This window comes from Tamandua tetradactyla, chromosome 1 (assembly GCF_023851605.1).
Source record: "Tamandua tetradactyla isolate mTamTet1 chromosome 1, mTamTet1.pri, whole genome shotgun sequence".
Classification (NCBI taxonomy): Eukaryota; Metazoa; Chordata; class Mammalia; order Pilosa; family Myrmecophagidae; genus Tamandua; species Tamandua tetradactyla.
In genome coordinates, this window is record NC_135327.1 from 142,952,259 (window position 1) to 142,969,133 (window position 16,875).

General features: G+C 38.3%; 1 protein-coding gene and 1 pseudogene across 5 annotated transcripts in view; both read left to right on the plus strand.

Moving 5' to 3' along the window:
- LHFPL3 (LHFPL tetraspan subfamily member 3) overlaps positions 1–16,875 on the plus strand; it is a 565,071-nt gene that overhangs the window by 335,307 nt on the left and 212,889 nt on the right. The window lies entirely within an intron of this gene.
- On the plus strand, positions 7,039–7,798 carry LOC143684381 (acyl-protein thioesterase 1 pseudogene; annotated as a pseudogene).

Sequence of the window (16,875 nt, forward strand, 5' to 3'; positions counted from 1 at the left end):
CAGGCAGAAGAATGTTCTGCCTGGCAGAAGAATGTTATGCCAAGTTGTCTGTTTCTATCATATGAATGTAATTTTAGCAGAAGGTACATGATTTGTGTGTCTAATGAACATGAACTTCCAGGAATCGACCTCGGGTCTCCTGCATGGCAGGTGATAATTCTGCCACTGAGCCACTGTTGCACTGCCTTTTTTTTTTTTTAACTTTTTTTTTTAAATGGGCAGGCACCAGGAATCGAGACCATGTCTCCAGCAGGGCAGTTGAGAACTCTGCCACTGAGCCACCATTGCCCGCCCTGCACTGCCTTTTATTCCTTTTAATCATGCATAATCTAACATAAGATACATACGTGCAGAGAAGTCTTATGTACAAATTAATTGAAATCATGCATCCCTCTCCAAGTGGTTCTTAGGAATCAAAATATTCCATCATCATCATTTTTCCATCTGTATATCTTTAAGCCAGTCACCGTTTATATACTTTGTCTTTGAGAAATTTGGACTAAATGAAATGCTACTGAAAGCAATCCTGCTTCCCAAAGGCATGCTCTGGTAAGCCTATCAATAGTTTCTACTGTTCTAAGCCATATGTAGCTAATGACCTTGGAAAGACAGAGTTTAAGTTTGACCTTCAGGCAGTGAGTCATTGGTTGAAATTCATTCTGTGGATTAAAAATTAAGTTTAGGTTGTTTCTTTTAAAGTTTCTCTTGGACATGCCAGCATCCTTTAATAGTTCCCATTTATTTACTGTCTAATATATGTGGAGATCAAATCCCTATGACAGCCCTGCAAGGTAGACAATATTATTCCCACTGTAATGAAGAAATTTGGGATTATATAGCTAAGGACTCTGCCAGATAAATGAAAGTGCCTGGATATAAGTACAGGTCTGGTTCCAAATCCAAGACTCTTTCCAGGATCGTGGGCTTTCTCTCTCCGTGCATTTCATTCCCACCCTCCCTTCTATCCCACCATCTTCCTTCTCTAGACCTTCTTCCTGACCTAATACAGACTTTATCCTTCTCTGGCTCAGAGGTCACAGCTTTAAATTCTCTCTTCTCCACTGTGTCGGAGACTTCCACAATCATATTCAACTTAAACTGCTCTAACAATAGTGAATCCGGAGTTTTGACAATAGAATAATATCCCATTTTATTTGGCTACTAACTTGCCAGTGTAGAGCAATAACAGTGATCTGTAGGCCCACTTAATCAAGTATTTTTCCATAGATACTAGTACAATTATTTTCAAAGCTAAGCCTTTGGCAGAAAAAAATAGGGTCATAATATTAAATCATTAAGTGCTCGATGGAAAAAAAGTAATACATGATTTCAAATAAAAATATGGAGAGCTTTCAAATTTCTTGCTGCCTTATAGTTAGAATTGCTTGGTATTTAATGCTCACTTGGTCAAGTAAAATTCATGTAGCACTCTACGTACCATTAAGTATATATATCCATTTAATATAGAAATATATATATATTCTTTCAGGTTCTTAGTTCTGACTTCTCTTAAATATCAAGTACATTTCTAGATACATTAAGGAGGATGGCTCAGCAGAAATACTGTTTCCCAATGTGTACACATAAATCTTTCTGTATTTTTTTTTATTACAATACAACTTTGAAAACAAGCTGACCCAGTCCTTTTGCTACACAGTCTGTGAAATCAGTTTAGTTCGTCTCTGAATTTCCCAAGATTCCTAGTGATGATAGCAAAATAGTCTTATATCTTTAGTATGTTGAATACTTATTAAAAAGTTATCTTCTTGGACTGTACCCTCAGATTCAGACTCAAGATATCTGGGTTGGGGCCCAAGAATCTGGATTTTTGACAAGTATCCCAGATGATTCTGATAGAGATGTTCCCCAAATCCTACTGTGAGAAAAGATGGGATAGAGGAAGGACATAGCACGCCATACGTTACCTAGTTAGAACCATTAGACTGGCTTGTGAGGTCAAAATCCACTAATGAAAAGTCAAGTCTGATAATGCTGCACCATCTGTACCCACACAGTTCTGTGCCTTTGTGCATGACCTTCCTGAGCCTGGAACTGCCTTCTCCTCCTCTCAGCCTGATGAAACCCACTCATACTTTAGGGCCTTTCGGAGGGTAAGTGGAGTTGCATCATACTCTCCTTGCCCATGGAGCCCTTAATTTGCTCTGCTAATATGGTGTGTACCACATTGAAGATGGCACATTCTATACCTGTCAGTGTCCGCAGTGCCTGGAACTCAGAGCTGCCTCCTAAATATGGCACTGAGGTTTTAGAGCCAGGGTCAAGACCATCTTGTCAGCCATTCTGTGCTCTCTCCTTCACATCAGGCAATCTCAGACTACCTCAACATGGCCTGACATGGATGCCTTCTAGGAGTGGCTACAGTTTTTTTTTAGCCACATGCTTTTTCTGGATGCTTCTGGTAACCTAAATCCACAATGGTAGGGGAATTCTTAGCAGGATTGGGAGAATGACATGAGGCGAATGACAATGAAATATACCAAGGAGACAACTTTACAGCACAAGAATTAGAACCTTTACCCTGGGCACCTTAGTGCAATGCTTTAAATAAGCAACTGAACTGAATGGTAGAATACTTCACATATGCCGCTTCTCAGAACTTCAGGAAGGAAACTGGGCTGCTACCATAGAAATCTACCTTGCTTTGTTCTGGATTAGCCACAGATCCTATTTCTGAGCCAACTAGCATTAAAATTAGAGAGAAGGGGTTAGAAGCGGTCCCCTAATATGCCCTGCTGGCCCACTGCCCTCCAGAGAAAGGCCTTATTGTCACCTTCTCCTGACCATTACAAGATGTCAGAATTCTGACCCTCAAGTTTTCTATAGAAACCCTTTCTGTTTACTTTCACCTAATATATAGCTAGTGATCACTTCACTATCTATTTTGTCTGAACAACCAGACCTGCTCTCCCCTCTCCAATTGGCTGATATCTCTCCAATAGGCTGATATCTCTTCCCAATCAGTTTTGGCTTGGACAAATAATAGATTTTCCCCCAGTCCCTGTTAGGAAGAATGTTAACCATGCAATGCCACCTTTTTGTGCTCTGCCAAGTTGTCTGTTTCTATCATATGAATGTAATTTTAGCAGAAGGTACATGATTTGTGTGTCTAATGAACATGAACTTCCTATTCACCTTCTGTTGTATGTGGAGGTGTTAGGAAGTAGGTTATTCTCAAATCAATACCAATTAAATCATCCTTGAAAACTTTCATCTTTGCCTTAAAAATTATATTAATATCCACATTTGCATAGCTCTTTCCTTTATTCAAAAAACTGTCCACATTTGGCCTCACAACATCCCTTTGTCCATCAATATTCAGCAGCATCACATGATACAGTGAGGTCCCATAGTTTTCCCAAGGTCACATATTCCATTGTACATCACTCTGTTGATCCTAAAACTATTTGCCACACATCTTCATATTATATGTAAGCATGAAACTCAGATGGGCTTAAATCTTAAAACTGGTTCTTACTGCTGGCTGGCAATGTGTTAATTGAGATGTTACATTTCAATTAGATCCTATAGTGTGTACCAGCTAACGTTTTTGATGGGACGGATGCCTTCATATTGAGAACACGTGAACGCTGATATCAGGAGGGCTTAGGGATGCAACGCAGTGATGGTTCATGAGGTTTCTGGATCCAGAGAACATAACACATTAAGATGGTGTCAAGAGACAGTTGGGTTCTTGTGGGTAGTGATGGTAGCTGAATAAATAGAGATAAAGAACACACAGAAGCATCACTGGGCCCCGGAAGAGTCGCTCTTGGCTGATGTGTGGAAAGTATCTGCTCTGCCCATTCCACCCATGCACCCTCTTCCCAGGAGCCATTGCCCTAAAGAATCACAACACCCAAGGCAGTATTACCAGCTAACTGTGCTGACTCATTTTAGAACACCATTTGAGAGAGGAAGGCACCTGAACTGCCCTCTCATGCTTCTTCTCTGAACCAAAGGCTATTGAATCAAGAGGCAAAACTGCCCGTGTCTTAACTCTTTTGTCCTAGTTTACTTGGTTGAGAAGAGTAGAAGAGTTATTTACATTATTTTGGGATGGAGACAAAGTATCTGGTAAATCCAAAATGTATTTCCCTCACAATATATATAATGCCTAATGTTGTAAATATTAGTATTAGTATCTATTTTGAGGGGACTGAGCACAATGACCTTTAATAACTTGTCCAAGGTCACACAGCTAGTAAGTGGAGGAGCCTAGAGTCAATGCCAGGAAGCTTGGTTGCAGAGCTAATCCTCTCTATAACTATATATTAATTTGTTAAATGCTGCCAAATGCAATATATCAGATATGAAACAGCTTTTAAAAGAAGAAATTTAAGTTACAAGTTTATAATTCTAAGGCCATATGTCCAAATTAAGGCATCCAGAGAAAGATACCTTGACTTAAGAAAGGCCAATGTGTGTGACGTGGGTAAGCATGTGGTTGGTGTCTGCTGGTCCTTGTTCTCAGTTGTATTGTTTTCAGCTTCTGATGCCAATGGTTTCCTGTCTAAGTCTGTGGGCCTTCACTTAGCTTTTCTGGGACAAAACTCTAGGTTCTGGCTTGCTTAGCATCTTATGGGATGGCACATGGCAGCGTCTGTTGGGCTCTGTGTCTCCAAACATTCATGTTAGGCATCTGCTCTGTGTCAGGACTCCAACCATCTCTAAATGTCTGTGTCTCAGTCAGTTCCAAAGCAACCATTCTCCAAGCATGAGAGCTTCCTCCAGAATGTTTCCTCTTTTAAGGGACTCAGTAAACTAATCAAGACCCACCTTGAATGAACAGAGCCACATCTCCATCTATTCAAAAGGTCAACCACAATTGGGCGTATTACATCTCCATGGTGTGATCTAATAAAAAAGTCCCACACAACTGGGTGTTTCACATCTCCATGAAAATAGTCCAAAGTTTCCACCACACAATACTGAATCAGGGCTAAAGGGAATATAACTGCCCAAACAAGATTGGATCAGGAAAAAGAACATGGCTTTTCTGGGGTACATCTTCAAAATGGCATCAACTGTTTACCCTGTGGGGAATGGGAGGTGGATACTTTACAAACAGTTATATTTGTTGTATGCATGATACAAATGAATTAATATACTATCAGCCTGCAAGTAAGAAGAACAAGGAGTATTGGAGGTGGTTATTGTAGATGGAGCCTATCTTTGTCTCTGTCCTTGTTTTAGTTCACACTTAATGAATTTGGAAACAGCATCCTCCAAAATGTTAGAACAAAATAATTTAATAAAGGCAAAAAGTCTTGGAAGATTGCTATTAGGTCATCGATTTTTAAAGTTTTGAATAAAAATATATTGTTTTCCAGAAATATCTTTAGATACTTTGAACTGATTCTCTCACAGCTATCTGTCTCAAAGAAGTCATGTACATCTGTGTTCAAAAATATCTTCCTTCACACCATGGTTTACCTAAGACCCAATTCTTCATGCAGCCTTTTCTTTCAAATTCAGCCATGCTTGGAACTTTTTAAAAATAATGTTTATTTGAATGTCTCTTCTGCCAATGTTCACTTCTGTATTTAAAAAGAAATAATTACCAGGTGGAACTTCCAGGAAAGATGGCAGAATAGGGAGTTCCAGGATTCACTCATCCTCCAAAAACAGCTCAGAACAAAAATAGGAAGTCTCTGAAACAACTGGTCCAGGGCTCTGGCGACTGAGGGAGCACTACACAACCTACGGGGAAGATCAGGAGGAAGAGGCTGAGAAACTGTGTTGAGGAACCATGAGTAGCTAGCAGTGACTGCCAGCACCTGTCCCCCACTCACAAGGTAGACTGCATCAGGGTCCGGTCCCTGGCTGGCTGCTGCGAACTGGAAGGGACATGGAAGCCCTCTTCTCTGAGAACAAGGGAGCCAGAAATGGGATACAACCAAGCAATTTGCTGATAGCTTTTGATCAGCAAATTTGGATTGCTGGTCCCAGTTCTAAAGTACTATATCAGCCCATCCTGGACAGGGATAGCCACAGCCATTGTTTCAACACCACCCCTGACAAGGGCAGAGGCAGTGGAGGTTTCTAGACAATACCTCCTTAGGGCTGTGGGGAACAGCTACTGAATCTGCTGGCCAGTCAGGAAATCACCATTTTAGGGAGTCATCAAAACAACTTCTGGCATCTTTTCTGACCCTCTCCACAGAGCTCTTTGGAGATGTTCTCCACCCGCTTTGTGTTTCCTAGCCCTGTTTTGGCTGGGGAATACTGACTGGGCGAGGACTTTCCCAGGTGATCATCCTCCCAAAATTTGCTCTCCGGGCAAAAGCAGCTAGAGGCAATGAAAGAAAGGAGTGTAAAAAAAAAAAAGAAAAATACACATAGAGCAAATCAAGATTTCCAGAGAAGGAACAGGGGAAAGGAAGCTTTCTCCTGGGGTGAAACAATTGCACAAACAGTGCAGTCTTAAAATTTGTACTCCATATACAGGGCAAGAATCAGATGAAGAAGAGCTGGAAAAATCTGTCCTGTTAAACACCAGCAATTCTAAAGGTCTAGAATAAGTTGAACCCAGTATCAAAGTAGAGCCTTCAACACAAAGCCAATCAACAGTAAAACCCCAGGCAAGAAAAAGAACTCACTGACCTTCAGGGTAAACTCATCAAGATAACCAGCAGCAAAAAAATTACAAGCCACACTAAGAAACAGGAAGATACGGCCCAAAGGGCCATGTCCCAGTTAAAACTTCCGAGGGAACACAGAATTTGAAACTACTAATCAATGCTGTTCAAACAAATCTCTGGAGATGAACGAAAATATCGCTTAACAGATAAAGGAGGCTTCTGACGTGTGGCCACGGAGCTGTGTATACGCAGCAATAACACATCTGCCTGGTTGCCTGCCATTGTGCCCGCTGCCCTCAAGGCCACCGCGGCAGTTATTTCTCTTCTCTAATTGGGAGATATAGAGCACAGATGGGCACATGCCTTTGCAAGTATCAGAAGTTCACATATCAAATATATCTGCCTGCATGCACCAATTATACCAGTTACATTAAATATGAACATGATTATGCCTTCCTGGTTGATATCATTGGGCTTTCACCAGATTCACAGGAAGATGAATCTGGAATCAAGCAGGCAGCAGAAAACATCAAAATTTTGATACACCCAGAGGCGAAGAATGGTTTTCCTTCTGACAGGATTATTTGGGGAGGATTTTCTTAGAGAGCTTTAACTTCATATACTGCTGTTACCACACCAGAAACTGGCAGGTGGTGTTGTGTTCAGTTGCTGGTTCAGGATTCATTTCACAGGGTCCAATTGGTGGCACTAATAAAGATATTTCTATTCTCCATGGCCATAGAGATTGTAACCCTTCAGTTCCCCTAATGTTTGCTTCTCTTACTGCTGAAAGGCAAAAAAACATTGTAAATCCAGCCAATGTAAACTTCAAAATCTATGAGGGCCTGATGCATAGTTCATTTCACACACAAATAATGGATATTAAGCAATTCATTGATAAAGTCCTACCATCAGTTAATTAATATCACTTAGAGGCCTCAGTCATATTCCTCATCATCATTGTAGAGTAGAAACCTTTAAATGTACCCAATCCTGAAACTTCTTGTTTGCAGGGTTAGGATGTTTTGCAAATACATACCAAGGACATGCAATAAATAGTGTCTCCACTTGAGAAATGTGTGTTCTTTTAGATTTCTATGCATGTATTTGTACAATATGATTCCAGAGTAATTCTAATATTAAAATAAGTGAAAAGCTATCTTCTTTTTCCCAAATGTAACTCAGAAAAATTTTAAAATACTGCAACCAGAAATATTTATTACATCATTTTGAAATTATTAGTATGCATAATGAAAATTTATTCAGTTATAAATGAGCAGTTAAGATATAAATGATTTAAGATATAAATGATTTAACTCAGGTTATGGGTTTATTCCAAAATTGCCTGGTCATCATACAGTGACATATTTATATATATATATATACATATATACATAATAGTTGTAATACAAAATAAGAATGAGATAGTATTACATTATTCCTAATAATAGGGATAATACTTGTAAGTGTTAATCAAAGAGTAATATTGCTCTCCTCAGTTAATGGCCCTTTTATTGGCGGGAACAAACTTTTCCCTATCAGTTCCATTTATATAATTTTCTCCTCTCTAAAAAAGACATGTATTCTTCCTTTATTATTCTTCATGGGAGACCAAATATTGCTTCCCTGCCATAGACCTATGGTGTTAATAAATGCTGTAATTTGACATTCTGACTTACAGACATATGGTATTTATAATGTATTTATACTTGTGATAAAATCAGACATCACTTAAAACTTATGAACTACTTATTTTTTCAACTGCATCTTAGTCCAAATTTAGACTTATTCAGTTATTAGAAACTTTAGCTTAGGTAACAGGAATTATTCTGTGCTTTTAATTTTCTGTACTCAACTGGAAGAATAATTAGATCATACTATAGTAATGTTCTGAATTATTTCAGACTTGATCTTAAAAACTGTAATTTCTAAAATGCTTTAATCTAAGATGATGATTCTTCTAGCACAGAGTTTGCATTTGTTTATTTTGTACATGTTTGAAACAAACTGCTGTGGAAAATTAGACTCCATCAGAAAATTTTGCTTTATTTTTATCTGCCAATGACCTTTGAAATTTTGACTTTGTCAATGATTTTTAAAATAGATTTGTGCAAACATAAAACAGCAATCTTTTGATTTTATGTAGTCAAAATGTTCAGATTAATGGGAAAACTATTTGAAAGCAAATTTCTGGTAATAAAGGTTAGTCAGAACTCGATATATATGCTAAAATCAACAAACTCTGTAGTATTTAATTGAAATGTATGCTCATTGTTTCCATACTGTTAAGTTTTGGATGTATTCCAATAGCCAGGGAGATTTATGCCCCTGGGAGCCATGTCCCATGTAAGGGAGAAGGCAATGAATTCACCTGCCGAATTCACTTAGAGAGAGAGGCCACATCTGAGCAACAAAAGAGGTTCTCTGGGGGTGATTCTTAGACCTAATTTTAAGTAGGCTTAGCCTATCCTTTGCAGGAATGTATTTCATAGGGGTGAACCCCGAGATCAAGGGCTCAGCCTTTTTATTTGGTTGTCCCCACTGCTTGTGGGAATGCCAGAAATTCTCCAAATGGGAAGTCGAATATTTCCTCTTTTCTCCCCATTCCCCCAAGGCAACTAATACTTCTTTATTCACTGCCCAAATTACTCTGGGATGTATCAGGGCATCACACTAACCTAGACAAACCAACAAAATCTTGTACCCTATTTAAGATTGCATGCATGTATGGTATTCAACTAAACTGACCATGCAAGTTAAATTAGGAAATGCACTACCCAAAATATAAACTTTGCACCAAATAAACATCCCTCCCTTTGTTCTCACACAGAAGTTGAAGTTTTAAAATATGGATGATATCATCCTATACCCTGTATTCTGACTTACCTTAGTCCTACCCAGATCAGCTTCATTCATATCTCTACTCAAAGTCTGATCACTTTTTCAAATTTTGAAACAGTTCCTGTATAGGTTAGTGCTGACTTTCACGGCTTCAGAACTCTAACTCTGAGTCTCAGGTGTCACTTAAGTACCCGAGGTTTCTGGAAACAACCAGGTTATAAACAAACAGCTCAATTTCTCAGAATTTTGAAATAACAGTTACTACTCCTGAATATATTAAACAACACACACTTAAATAATCAGTGGGCAAAAGAAAAAATTGCAAGAGAAATCATAAATATCTCTAGACAAATGAAAACAAGAACACAACATACCAAAACTTATGGGATGCAGCAGAGGCAGTACTGAAAGGTATATTTATAGCCTTAAATGCCTACATTTAAAAAAGAAGAGCTGAAATGAAAGCCCTGACTGCATATGCTGAAGAACTAGAAAAAGAACAGCAAGCTAATTCCAAAGCAAGCAAACCACTACTAACAAAGAGCAGAGCAGAAGTAAATGAGAATAAAAAAACACAGTAAAGAGAATTTTAAAAAGCAAAGTTGATTTTTGAGAGGATCAATAAAGTTGACAAGCCCTTTGCTAGACTGACCAAAAAAAAAAAAAAAAACAGCGAGAAGTTAATTTAAAAAAATCAGAAATGAGAGGGAGGACATTACAACTGACCCTACAGAAATAAAGAACATACTATGAATAACTATATGCCAGCAAATTAGACAACTTAAATGAAATGGGCAAATTCCTAGAAACGCATGAACAACCTAAACTGACTCTAGAAGAACTAGAAGACCTGAACAGACCAATCACAAGTAAAGAGACTGAATCAGTCATCAAAAACCTCCCAACAAAGAAAAGCCCAAGAACAAGATGTTTCACAGATGAATTCTACCATACAATCCAAGGATTAATAACAGTCCTGCTCAAACTCTTTCAGAAAATTGAAGAGGAGGGAACACTACTTAACGCATTCTATGATGCCAATATCACCCCAATACTAAAACCAGATAAAGATACTACAAGAAAAGAAAATTATAGACCAACCTCTCTATTTAATATAGATGCAAAAATCCTCAACAAAATCCTTGCTAATTGAATCCAACAGCACATTAAAATAATCATATACCATGATCCAGTGGGTTTTATCTCAGATGATTCAACACAAGAAAATCAACTATTATAATACACCACATTATCAGATACAAGGGGGAAAACCACATGGTCATCTCAATTGATACAAAAAAGGCATTTGACAAAATCCAGCATCTTTTCTTGATAAAAGTACTTTAAAAGATAGGAAAAGAATGAAACTTCCTAACATGATAAAATGGCATATATGAAACACCCCCAGCTGACATGGTACTCAGTGGTAAAAGACTGAAAATTTTCCCTCTAAGAACTGGAAAAAGACAAGGATGGCCACAGTCACCACTGTTATTCTACACTGTAATTCTAGCCATAACATTTAGACAAGAAGAAATAAAAGGCATCCAAATAAGAAGGGAAGAAGTAACACTTTCACTATTTGCGGGTGATGTGATCCTATATATACAAAGTCCAGAAAGATCTGCAACAAGGCTAATAGAGCTAATAAGCAAGTTTAGCAAAGTGGTGAGATACAAGGGTTCACATGCAAAAGTCAGTAGTGTTTCTATACACTGGTAATGAGCAACCTGAGGAGGAAGTCAAAGAAAAAAATCCCACTTACATGGCAACTAAAAGAATAAAATATGTAGGAATAAATTTAACCAAGGATGTAAAGGACTTGAATACAGAAAAGTACAAAACATGGCTAAAATAAATAAATCAAAGAAGACCTAAATAAGTAGAAGGTCATTCCATGTTCATGGATTGGCAAATGGTGGCTAGGAAATGTGCCCTGGCTGGGAATCCACCTCCTGGCAACAGCTCTACTTCATGGAAGAGAAATGTGAGTCCTTGTTAGACAGCCATTTCACACAGGCACATCCCACACATAGCAGCTCTCCCCCCATCCCATTGAAAGAAGTGCATGTTGAATTTTGGATTTCTTAAAAGCAATGACATATTCATGAGAAAGGGGTTTAGCATTTAATCACTAATTTGCTGATTATGAACTTCTTGACCCAGATGTATAAGACTGCTATTCTAAAAGTAGTTTTCAAAAGAGGTCATTCATTCTATGTAGGTCCTGTTTTTATTGAAATACTGTTATCATTAGCATGGCATCTAATAGAAAGTGGTGTTTTCTGTATCAATAATCAGTTGTTGGCTTTTCTGTATGATTTCCGTCAGTGCAATCATCAGGTGGCTCCATCCAGGAAGATGATACATTGAATTGTTTCTATGGTTGAAGTTATTTATTCAGAAGACAAAGAAAATATTGTTTCAAGGATTAAAAAGTCAAATCCTAATTATAATAACCCTTCCAACTAAAAAAAACGCACAATCATACTGAAAATTTTAATTGTAAAAAAACAAAACAGGAATTTCTAAGCTGATATTTCCACAATAGTAAATAAATCCTGCTTTGCCTTGTTACAAAGGAATTATATCACAAGCCTAGTTGTATCCAAAGGCAGTAAGAGCTATGATTATAGACACCCTATTCATATGTATCCCTTGTTCATAACTTGCCTGAAATAAAATGTTTTCAGTGAAGCTTCACATATATTTTTATCTCTGTTCAAAGATGAGTTATTTCAGGTACATGAAGAAAGAATGACCTATCTCTAATGGACTCATGCATGAGGAAAGAAGTGATCTTCTGCTTTGTTTCTGACTTTTTAGAGCACCTGCATTGACAGGTGTATTTAATAACCTCCTAATGATCAGAGAAGACTGCCTGTCTCAGCGTGAGATGCTGAGTTCTCCTGCCCCTTATCTCTTCTGTCTCCTCCCCTGAGTTCTCCCATTCAGCATAAAACCACAAACTCCAGACTCATTGCAGGTGTACCTGGCCTTACCTGTACAAATCCTATTTAAAATGCTCCATTACAGGTTCTAAATGATATGGGGTGAAACCTTTTTAAAGTTGCAAATTCCCAATGCAACTCCCTCCTCCTACACGTACCCATTTTTTTGTGGGAAAATCCTTAATTGGCTTGCATAGTACCTGGTTATATGGGCTCAGAGAGATGTTTTATGGTGGTTGTGCCCACATTCTTGCAATCACAAATCACTTTCATGTTCCCTGCCTGTGTATTAAATATCACATGCCATGGGCCATTGCAGTCACTTTATAGATTTGACTTTTCAAGGTTCACATCCCACTGGCAGCTTCCTTCTTCCTAGGTGCTTATGCCTATAATTTAAATTAGCTTCTCCTGCAGGATTGTTGTCGTTTGAATGACGAACTTGCGGTCAGATTAACCAGTCTTCCTATACAGTCTCATAATTTAAAAAATATTAGCGTAACTAAAATTAGTTATCCATTTAACGTACAGTATCGAACATGTCAAAATGCTAAGGGTAAATAGTAACTAAGGTTAACATGCCATTATATTTGCAATTTGCCATTTAAAGGAGTAGTTTAAGGATAAATTAAGGGATAAATTATGAACTTTGGAGTCATATAGTGATATCAAATCCTGATACCAGCACTAACTAGTTGTTTGAACTGGAACAAGTTGCTTAACATTTTTCAGCCTCAGTTTCCTTATCTGTAAAAAAAAAAAAGGCATTAATAGTCTCCATTTATTCAGGTTCTAGGCACTAAACACTATAATAGGTGCATTACATCCATTAATTTATTCTAACAACAACCTGTTTTATAATTTAATTAGAAAATTGCTGTTTGAATTTTTTCTCTGCAAATATTAATATCCCTATTTCTTTTGAAGTTAATCATTCCTTCCTTCCATTACTTTTGTATGGCAATGGAAGCACTAAAGAGCTGTTGACGCAAGCAAGCAAGGGGGGAAATGTTTAAATTTTTTCAAATATATCTTCCTTTTCCCTTTTTAGAAACTTCACTTTAATTTCCAAATATATTTTTTTGCTGTGCAGTAGTTACTTATGAAAAATTCTTAGATCGTCGGTGTGCTGGTTTAAAAGGATGTGTATGCCCCCTAGAAAAGCCATGTTTTAATCAAAATCCCATTTCATAAATGTAGAATGATCCTTATTCAATACTGTATGTTTGAATCTGTAATCAGATCATCTCCCTGGATGATGTGATTTAGTCAAGAGTGGTTGTTAAGCTGAATTAGGTGATGACTTGTCTCCACCCATTTGGGTGGGTCTTGATTGATTTATTGGAGTCCTATAAAAGAGGAAACGTTTTAGAGAATAAGAGATTCGGAGAGAACATAGAATGCTGCAGCATCACAAAGCAGAGAGTCCAGAGCCAGCGACCTTTGGAGATGAAAAAGGAAAACGCCTCCCTAGGGAGCTTCATGAAACCGGAAGTCAGGAGAGAAAGCTAGCAGATGACGCCTTGCTCGCCATGTGTCCTTTGAGCTGACAGAGCAACTGTGACTGTGTTCGCCATGTGCCTTCTCATTTGTGAGAGAAACCCTGAACTTCATCGTCCTTCTTGAACCAAGGTATCTTTCCCTGGATGAATGTCTTTGATTGGACATTTCTATAGACTTGTTTTAATTGGGACATTTTCTCAGCCTTAGAACTGTAAACTAGCAACTTATTAAATTTCCCTTTTTTAAAGCCATTCTGTTTCTGGTATATTGCATTCTAGTAGCTAGCAAACTAGAACAGTTGGGTATACACAGAGCTGACATTTAGCCAGTAGACACAGATAGTGCTGGAACTGATAGGTCACTGGTTTGGGTTTTTATGGCTACATCCCTTCTGCTGCACCAATGCCATGCTGAACCAGATGCTAAATATTTTTAATACCATCCCTTCATAAATGATTTGGGCTCAGACAATCCATCTCTCCTAGTAGCACTCAATGTATTGTGTTATGATCTATCTGCTGGATTTGTGTTTCCCCCTTCTAGACTGGGGACTTCTTGGGATCAGAGTCCATATCCTAATTCATCTCTGTATTCTAAATATAGTGCTTTAGCACAAGGAATGAGCTCAAGAAAGTTTGAATGAATGAGTAAGTGAAGGAAAGCATGAGCGACATGAAACCAAGTCTCATATAGGTGAAAAATCTCTTCAGTAAAGGAAACTATGTGGTCATTTGTCAGTATGTCTCTCTCAAGACTATTCTTTATTTCTAGTCTGTATGAACTAATGGACCCCCTTTCACTTAACCTCAGATGTTTATCCTTTGCAGCTGTAGCTCACTTACTGATTAATTTCCATTTATGTATAAATCCCCTTATTATATCTGACAGCCCCTCTGCAAATTCACAGCCTGCCCTCTACCTAGGCTTTACATTTTAAAGATGGAAATGTCTTAGAATCCAAACTAAATCAGAATTTAGTTTTTTAAAACACTAGAGCAACATATTAAAAGGGTTTATACAGAGGTTCAAGGTGACTTATGCACACATAGTATAAAGTTCTTGAGAAACAGTAAGTTATCATTTTTTATGGGTTTGCCTTAAGTTCCAAACATGGAATAGTGTTCTTCTAGTCTGTAAGCTGCCAGATTGCGATATACCAGAAACAGAATGGCTTTTAAAAGGGGGAATTTATTAATTTGCAAATTTATAGTTCTAAGACCATGAAAATGTCAAAATTAAGGCAAGGCTATAAAAATATCCTAATTAAGGCATCCAGGGCATATCCCTTGGTTCAATTAGGCCAGTGATGGTCAGGATTTCTCTCTCAGTTGGAAAGGCACATGGCAGTGTCAGCTAACTTTGTCTCCAGGCTTCTTCAGCTGCTTCCCTAGGGCTCTGTCCATTCTGTCTAGGCTCTGGTGACTGTAAACCTTTTTTCAAAGTGGTTCCCTCTTAAAAGGCTCCAGTAAACAACCCCACCTTGAATGGGTGGATCACATCTCTGTGGAAACAATCGAAAACTCCCACCCAGCAATATGGAGTGAGGATTAAAGTCATGGCTTTTCTGGGGTTCACAATAGCTTCAAACTGGCACAAATAGTCAGTAAAAAACATTATTTGCTTTTATCTATGCCATGTGTTCTCACCTGACACTTTTTGACGGGTCAGTTATTTTATATAATCTTATGATTAAATTGGTTAACACTTGATCAGGGGACTTTGTAATCAATGAGGACATGCAGGGAGCCTTCTGACTGGTAGTTACTACCCATCTTTGCACTTTGCCACACGTATGTCATGAAATCTTAAGCTCAAATTGAGCCAGATGTGATGCTTTCTGATGTTTTCCAAAAGCAGTGTGCATTAGATTGGGGAAAAAAGAGCTTTGTTTCTCCTTGGGAAAATAAGACATGCACACGTGAAACAGTAAGGCAAGAGTACAGAAGAGGTTGTGATGTAGGAATATTGCCTGCTAAAGACTGTAAGTGCCACGTGAGTTTAGAGATATTGCCTGTAATAAACTGTGGGTCTGATGTATTCAAGCCAGGCTCCTCCGTTAGAAGCAAGAGTCCAGAAGTGGTTGAGAGCAATAAAGAAAGATACTTCTTTGTTTTGAAGTTAGAGCCTTATTTACACCTGGGAGAGAAATGAAAGCATAGCCCATTTAACCAACCACTCTATGTTGGGGCTGTATATGTGTGATTCTTCTTGCCCATCTGTATATTCCATCAAACAATATTTGCCAACCCACTAAGGAAAATAAGAAACTGGGATGCTTGAAGAGAATTTCTGCAGGACTATTCAAATCTTTGGTGAGAAGGGACTATCTGGGCATTCTTCAACATGCCCTTTTAGCCATGTGAGGCTTTTCCAGGATCAGCTTAGAGGCAGGAGAGTCCTGGTAATAGATAGTGGGGGATCTTCTGCTTTGTGTGGCTAAGTACTATTCCTGGTGGTAGAATATAGCAATAAGGAAAAGATTAAGTCTCTGCTTTCATGGAAAATTATTTTTATAAAGCAAGACAGTCAATAAGCAAATTTAAAAAGTAAATATATGTCAGATGGTGACAAGTGCTGTGTAGAAAAATAAAGCAAAAAAGAATAAGGAATCCAGGGGTGGGAGACTCTACACCTCTTTAAAAATGTGACATTTGAACGGAGGGTAATAAGACCCCTCACCAGGCAGATAGCCAAAAGAGTTTTCACAGGGGCATGGCAGAGAGTCCTTAGTGTCTAAAAGGAAGAGGAACTGCCGCTATGACTGAAGCAGAGTTAGCAGAGGGGAAGACAATGAGTAAGGAGGTCAGAAAGGCAGCGAATAGGTTGTGCAAGGCCTCCCCAGCAACTATCAGATCTTTGACCTTTGATCTGAGTGAGATGTGAAGTCCCTGGAAGTTTTGAGCTGAAGCATGCCATAATGTACCCTTAAGTTTAAAAGAATCATCATTCTGGTAGACATGTGAAAAAGCAGTGGAGCA